Below are 6,924 nucleotides of genomic sequence, written 5' to 3' on the forward strand. Positions count from 1 at the left end.
CCATGTGCAAGTCTTTTTTGAACATATTTTCGTTTTCTTAGGTAAATACTTTGGAGTAGGATCGCTAGGTCATAGGCTAAGTGTGTGTTTAACTTGGCTATAAATCCCCACTATCTAGCCTTCCATGTGGTCTGGCATGTAATAGGCACTTGATATATGTTTATTAATTGAGAAGCATCAACAATTAATAGTGAAAGCAGATATAAGTCCATGTCTCTCTGAGGCTCACCTTAGGGCTCTGTCCACTCCTCCAAACTGATGGATCAGATGAAAACTATTGCTGCAGAGCCTCCATTTCAGACTTGTGTGTGGAAAACACCTGTGTGTGCAGCCCCATGCATCCCATGTGAAATTGTTCATGATGGAGCATGAGTGGAGACAGCTCTGACATAGGCAAAGTTTCTCTGGCTTTATGTTTAACAGGCCCAGCTTGGCTGTTTCCTTCCACCAGGGAGCTGCCATTTTAATGCCCTGAGTTCTTTCTCTCCCCACTCTCACAATCCCATCAGCTCCTGCCTGGAGAGGTTAGCAACTCTGACAGTACTGCCAGCACAGAGACTCGTGGAGGGATTGAAATCACCACCTGGTGACTACAATTAAAATTTCTCTCCTTTGATTTATTTTGGTTGGGGAACAAAATCATTTAAGTTCTTGGAGATGGAGATAAGAAATGATGTATGTCCCATCCATTTCCCTAATAGCAACACTTTCTGCTGCTAATACACATAGAAAGGAAACTTTAATCACACCCACACTTAACTACCTATAGCAAAGGAAAGATGAGGTGGTGAAGACAAAAAAAGGAAGAGAAGAGAAGGAATAGTCCAGAGGACGGAGATAATGAGAAACATGCATGATATTTCTGGTATTAGAATTTAAAGCAAAAAGAGATGTGTGTCTGCTTGATTTGCAGAATTGTCTTTTCCACGGAGAATGAAGCCCCTCTTTTCACTCAATTGAATAGACTCAGATATCACCTTGAACATGATAGAATCCAGAAATTCTTTTTTTTTTTGGGGGGGGGGGTCAAAGGATGAGTTTGTAGGGATTTATGAAATCCTGACATTGAGAGAGGGGGACAGTAAAGCACCTATCTTCCCTCAGATGCTCAAAGGTGTCTAAAGACAAAAAACGGTTGGGAAAATAGGCTGATTTTACAGTTAAGGATACTTAAATGCATCAAGATAAGAAATTGACTCAAATTCAGATTGTTGATCCTATTTATGTCAGTCAAATTAGCACCCAAGACTCCTGACTCTCATATTCAGTCTATTTTATATTGCCACTCTAATCTGCACACCTGTTAGTAGGAGGTGTTGTGATTTGTTCTATATTTCAGTCAGACCACCATAACAACTCCTGGAGGCGGGCAAGCCAGGTGTAACTGATGCCATTTGGCAGATGGGGAAAGGAGCTCAGAGTAACACAGTCAATCTACTTCTTTAAGATGTACTTAGTAGACCTGCATTTGCATGGCTTCAGGGTTCGATTCCAATTCCTCCTTCAGATAGCAGATCCTTTTACCCTATGCATCTTGCCTCAGATCCAGCCCTACACAAGAGTGGGCATGTCTCTCAGGCTTGGGCCAATCAGAATATGCCCCTCCCTTGGAGACTATGATTGGCCCAAAGGATAGGCACGTGATCCAAGCTGACCCTATCAGAAACATCCTCTGGAATTTTTAAAAACTGAAACTGAAATTGGAAGTGGTAAGAGATTGAGGAAGATGCCTCAGATGAGAGGTCTATATGGAGAAGGCTGGAAAAATAAGACCTACTCAGTAAGAATGAGGGGGAAAGATAAAACCAAAAAACAGTATTTTGATCTCTTGGATTTTCCTCCCCAAGGCTCACTTAAAAAAAAAAATAGCTTCCTCATCTGTGAGCTATCCAAGTATGCTCTTAATAATTCTCTTTTTTTGGGGGGGGCAGGGCGGGTAGTGAAGTAGGGGGCATTAGATTTGTAACTGAATGAGTTCTGCCTACGTGTGAATCAGGTGATCCAAGCACAGGCCCAGTCCCTTGGACACATTTTCTTTGGGAAAGTCTTTGATATCAGTTACAACAATAACTTACACACTTTCAGTGCCAATAAGAAGCAGGAAGATGCCTGGGGGAGTTAGCCATATCGCTACATGCAGGATCCTTAAAGAAGGGCCATTCGCTGTTCTAATTTCAAAGTTACAAGAAGCATTCTCATCTCTTTTCTCCGTCTCCTATTTCTCTCTAGTGCCCTCTCCTCACTCTTTTCTAATACTCTCTTTCTCCCAGGATCCTTGTTTACTATCCATGGAGTTCTGATGCCCCCTGCTGCTGGCTGCTGGCTTCTCACTGGTTGCAAACCCACACATTCCTCCGGTTGCTGGCTTCTCTCCTTCTCGGTTTCTTCTGTCTCCATATTATCTGTGCCAGTTCTTTCTCCAGTCATATTATGTTTTTCTCTTATGTTCTCGAAGTCTCTGGCTCTATTTCCTCACCATTTTTCTGTGCCACTTATGGCTCATTCCTTACATCTTTGTTTCAGCATCTTTCTTTCTACCTCTCTCCCTCTCTCTAACCTCCAGTTTCTGATTATGTTCTTTCTGCCTCCATCTATTTCTCAGCCCACATCTTAAATCCCCACATTCCTATATCTCGACCTATTTCACAAGCACAGTTTCTGTTGCACACCCTCACGCACTCTTTGGTGAAATGTCTCATTTCACAGGGAAAAACACATGAAATCTTTCTCTCACTGTCCTAAGACAGTTCAACAAGGAGGTGGTCGACCTTACTGAACAGCTGGGGTAGTTATCTCTTTGCACAGAGGTATCTGTAACTGAGAAATCACTTTCACTAGGTTCTAGAAAGTTACGTTTCTTCTGCAGGCGTCACCACCAATTTACTGGATGATACTGGACAATGATTTTCCCTTTCTGAGCCTCACGGTTGTTGTTTTATATTGTTCACTCTATTACAGATATCTCCCATTTTCCTTCTCTCTGCCCACCTCCGCTCCGCCCCTCTCCCCTGGCCTTCACTGCACTGTTGTCTATATCCATGGGCTATGCTTATATGTTCTTTGGCTAATGTCTTCACCCTGTTTTACTCAGTGAGACTTTAGTCAGTCTGTTCCATGTATCCATGTCTCTGGTTCTATTTCATTCATCGGTTTATTTTCTTCTTTAGATTCCACATATTAGTGAGATCGAGCCTCATGTTTTACTGGTAAAGATTTATGAGTGGTGCCCTGGCTGGTTTGGCTCAGGCGCATAGAGCGTCGGCCTGCAGACTGAGGGGTCCCAGGTTTGATTCTGGTCAAGGGCACATGCCTGGGTTGTGGGCTAGATCCCCAGTAGGGAGCATGCAGGAGGCAGCCAATCAATGACTCTCTATCATCATTGATGTTTCTATCTCTCTCCCTCCCCCTTCCTCTCTCAAATTAATAAAAATATATTGAAAATGAATAAAATGAATATACTTTAAAAAAGATGTATGGGTGGTGAGGGCCAAAGGTGGGGAGGGAGTATCAGAAGACCAGGAGCTTCCTGCTAGATTAGAGAAGGGAGCTATGGTTCTTGGTTATTTGGCTCTATGTGGCAGGCTAGTACTTGTCACAGCTGTGCCTCTGATGTTCTCTGTATGAGGTGCCTGCTCAGGAGGTCCTGCTGATAAATAGACTCTTTTGTGAACAAATAGGACTAATATTCCATGAATCCCACTGGCCAGAGTTTGTTTTTCTACCAAAGTGAGCTATCATTAGCATTTGAGATAAACACCCAAACAACCTAACCAAAGTGTATCTCCATCCATCTTGGTTCACAGAAGGGAGGATGTACACTGTGAAGGAAGAGCACATAGTTCATAATAGTCCCTGTAACTTTCCAAAGGAGAGTGCTGACATGGGGGTAGCATGGGAGGGTGTGTGTCAAACACTGCCATGACTGATGCATTGTACAACACCCAATTTCACCACAAGGCTCACAACCCTCCTGAAATGTGTCATTTATGATAAGAAAACTGAGCTTCACAGAGGTTAGCTAAGTTGACAGCCAGTAAGAATGAGGGAAGGTTTAAAGCTGAGTCTTTCAAGTGCAGAAACTCAGGAATGTGAATAGAAAGTAAAGGCTGGTCCTGAGGAGACCTTGGCCTAGCCCTAGACTCTGCTTCCCTGGGCTGAAGTTCCTCTATCTGCAAGATGAGAGAAGCTCACCTTACGGTGCTCTAGGGTCTCATGAAGTTGTAACATATTATAATTCCATCACTCTGTCTATTCCTCACTGCCTTCCTTCACTTCCCACAATTGAACCTGCCCTCCCATCAGCTGGGACTTCCATCCTCAAGGTCCTCCCACGCTAGTGGCTGGAAGTGGTGTGGGGCAAGAACAGCACACTTCCTTCTCTCACAAGTGGAGAACTTAGTTATCCTAAAATCCCAGTATTATATCTCTGCTGATGACGCCTGAGTCCCTATCTCTGTGCAAGCTCCAGTCCCATGGTGCTAATGTTGGACCAGCCATTTGGGTGACAGAATTGAGTTTCTGTTATGACTTCTCTGCTGCCATCAGTAGTCAAATGAAACTCCAAGTGACTGAGACTTCCTTCCAAGTCATCCCTGACTTCCCCCTCTGCTCAAATGTTCATTTACAGTCATCTTCTTTGGTGTGCCCTCCAAATCTTCCCCCTCCTCTCCATTACCTTTGTTTCCATTCTGGGGTAACACCGTTGTGTCTCAGAATGTATACATGTCTATAAATTTTATATCACTGGGTTTCTCATATGCCAAAGGCTATGTAAGAATCAAATTTTTGTCTTCAAAGCCATGAAAAAAGTATTTAATGTTTAAAAATAACTACATATTTTAAAGCTATTAGGAGGATCATAAAGAACTGTTGGAAAAATTGAAGGACAGTCTTAAATGCATTCATTGAAAGAGCATTTGTAATTGGCCTTTCAAATTATTCCTTTAGCATTGTTTTAGAAAAATAAAAATAAATTTATAGATGGATATCTGTGTTACATTACCATTAGGTAGGATCAAAGTTTAAGCTAAAAATCAAATCTATATTTGATTGCAGAGAAATGTGAAATTTACCTATAGCGATTTTCTACTGACGCTAAATTAAAAGCATGAGCTGGCATCTTTATAACAGAAATGGGTTGACAGATATATCTTGCCTTTAAAGTGGTTTTTCATATATGAATAGAAATGCAATGAGGATAAGAATAGTCTTCTGTATTATCTGTACAGTTCATAAGGTCTTTGTCATTGTTAGTCACTTCAGGTGTGAACATCATCGGGCCATTAAATTAAGGCTGGCAGAAAAAGTTTTCAAAGCGCTACTGTTTCCAACTGTTATGATCCTCAGTTTTCTAGATTTTCTGGATGAGGATTATTTTCAGTTCTTTTTTCTGGTGATATGTACAGGAAATTACAGCAGACGTATATAGGGAAGATCAGAAGCCTGCTGTCCAGATTCATCACTGTATGTTCTTGGTCCTTTTCAAATGCAGGTATTTGATAGTCAGTTGTTCTACTACATATTAGTTTTCCAGTATTATCAAGAGGCCAATCATAATCCAAATGCTATGCTCCTGGTTGTAAACTGGCAGATCCACCATGTGGCTAATTCATTGTATTGCATCTGACAATGATGTATCAAGTGATATAAATTGCAAGCGGGTCAAAGGCGAAGTTAGAACCTGTCCACCACCAGCAGTATTCACCATCTTTGTCAAGCTTTCTACCACACCTCATGCTACTTCCCTCTAGTTCTTCTTTATTGAGATCTCCAGGCCCCGCCTCACTGTCCTCTTCTGCTTGCCACCCCTCTTTATACACAGAAGACAGCCATTCTGAAGGTACTAGAGGATCACGTACAGTAACTTTTGCAGAAGCCAAATCACTGATAATATTCTGTAACCTTGAAGGCCTGAGAACTGATACAAATGGTCTTTCTTGCTCAGTTTCAAGGAAGGTCAGACCTTCAAAATCTTTTTTCCTCATAGGAAACTAGACATCTGTCCCAGTCAAAAGCTGTTTTAAGGATCCATCCCGAGAAGGCACAGGTTGAAGGAACACCTGCTTTTTAAGAGCTATGTATGCATCTACCACCACTTGCATCGCAAAGAAGTTAGATGAACCAATGAGCTGTCTCATGAATTTATACTGAGTTCTTTAAAAAGTTCAACACGCTGACGAGGCCTCAAAGTGTTTCAAATCCTTCAAGGCACTTTGTCTTTACATAATCCAATCCATAGGACCCTGCTGATGTGTCGTAACCACATACAGCTTTCACATTGTTTCCTTCATCGTCTCACCACAGTGCTGTATGAAACCATCCGACTGCAGCAGATGAGCTGCTGCCAGAATGGCAATAATAACTCGACTGGGCTTTCCTAAGACATCGCCTCCATGTAGTGACCCCAATGCGACTTGCAGTCCTTCTACCTCAATATTCTGGCCAGGAATCTCCAGTTCAATGGTATCGGTGCTGTATTCTTTCTAAGAACCACTGAGCATGCTAGACAAGTAGCCAGATTTACATAAATATACTTTATGTGAGCTCTACTCTTCCCCTAGAGCACAATCTTTTATTCCATTTAATTAAAAACATTTTATTGAATTTATTAGTTAATAAAATTATAAAGGTTTCAGGTATACAATTCTATAATACATCATCTGTATATTGTATTGTGTGTTCACCATTTCAAGTCAAGTTTCCTGCCGTGACCATTTATCCCCCCCTTTACCCTCTTCTACCTCCCCACATACCTCTTCCCTCTTAGTGATCTCCGTAATGTTGTCTGTATGAGGTGTGTTTTTTTCCTTCTTAATCTTTTTCACTCAGCCCCACAATCTGCGTCCCCTCTGACACCTGTCAGTTTTCTGTATCTATGAGTCTGTTTCTATTTTGTTAGTTCATTTTGTTCATTAGATTCCACAT

At 41.7% G+C, this 6,924-nt stretch overlaps 1 pseudogene across 1 annotated transcript; it reads right to left on the reverse strand.

Annotated features, from left to right (window-relative positions):
• Window positions 1-5,342: 5,342 nt before the first annotated feature.
• Window positions 5,343-6,572, reverse strand: LOC308248385 (germ cell-less protein-like 1; annotated as a pseudogene). The gene has a single exon. The product of its transcript is annotated as a germ cell-less protein-like 1 (transcript).
• Window positions 6,573-6,924: the final 352 nt, after the last annotated feature.

The sequence above is a fragment of the Plecotus auritus genome (genome assembly GCF_963455305.1).
Source record: "Plecotus auritus genome assembly, chromosome: 5".
Classification (NCBI taxonomy): Eukaryota; Metazoa; Chordata; class Mammalia; order Chiroptera; family Vespertilionidae; genus Plecotus; species Plecotus auritus.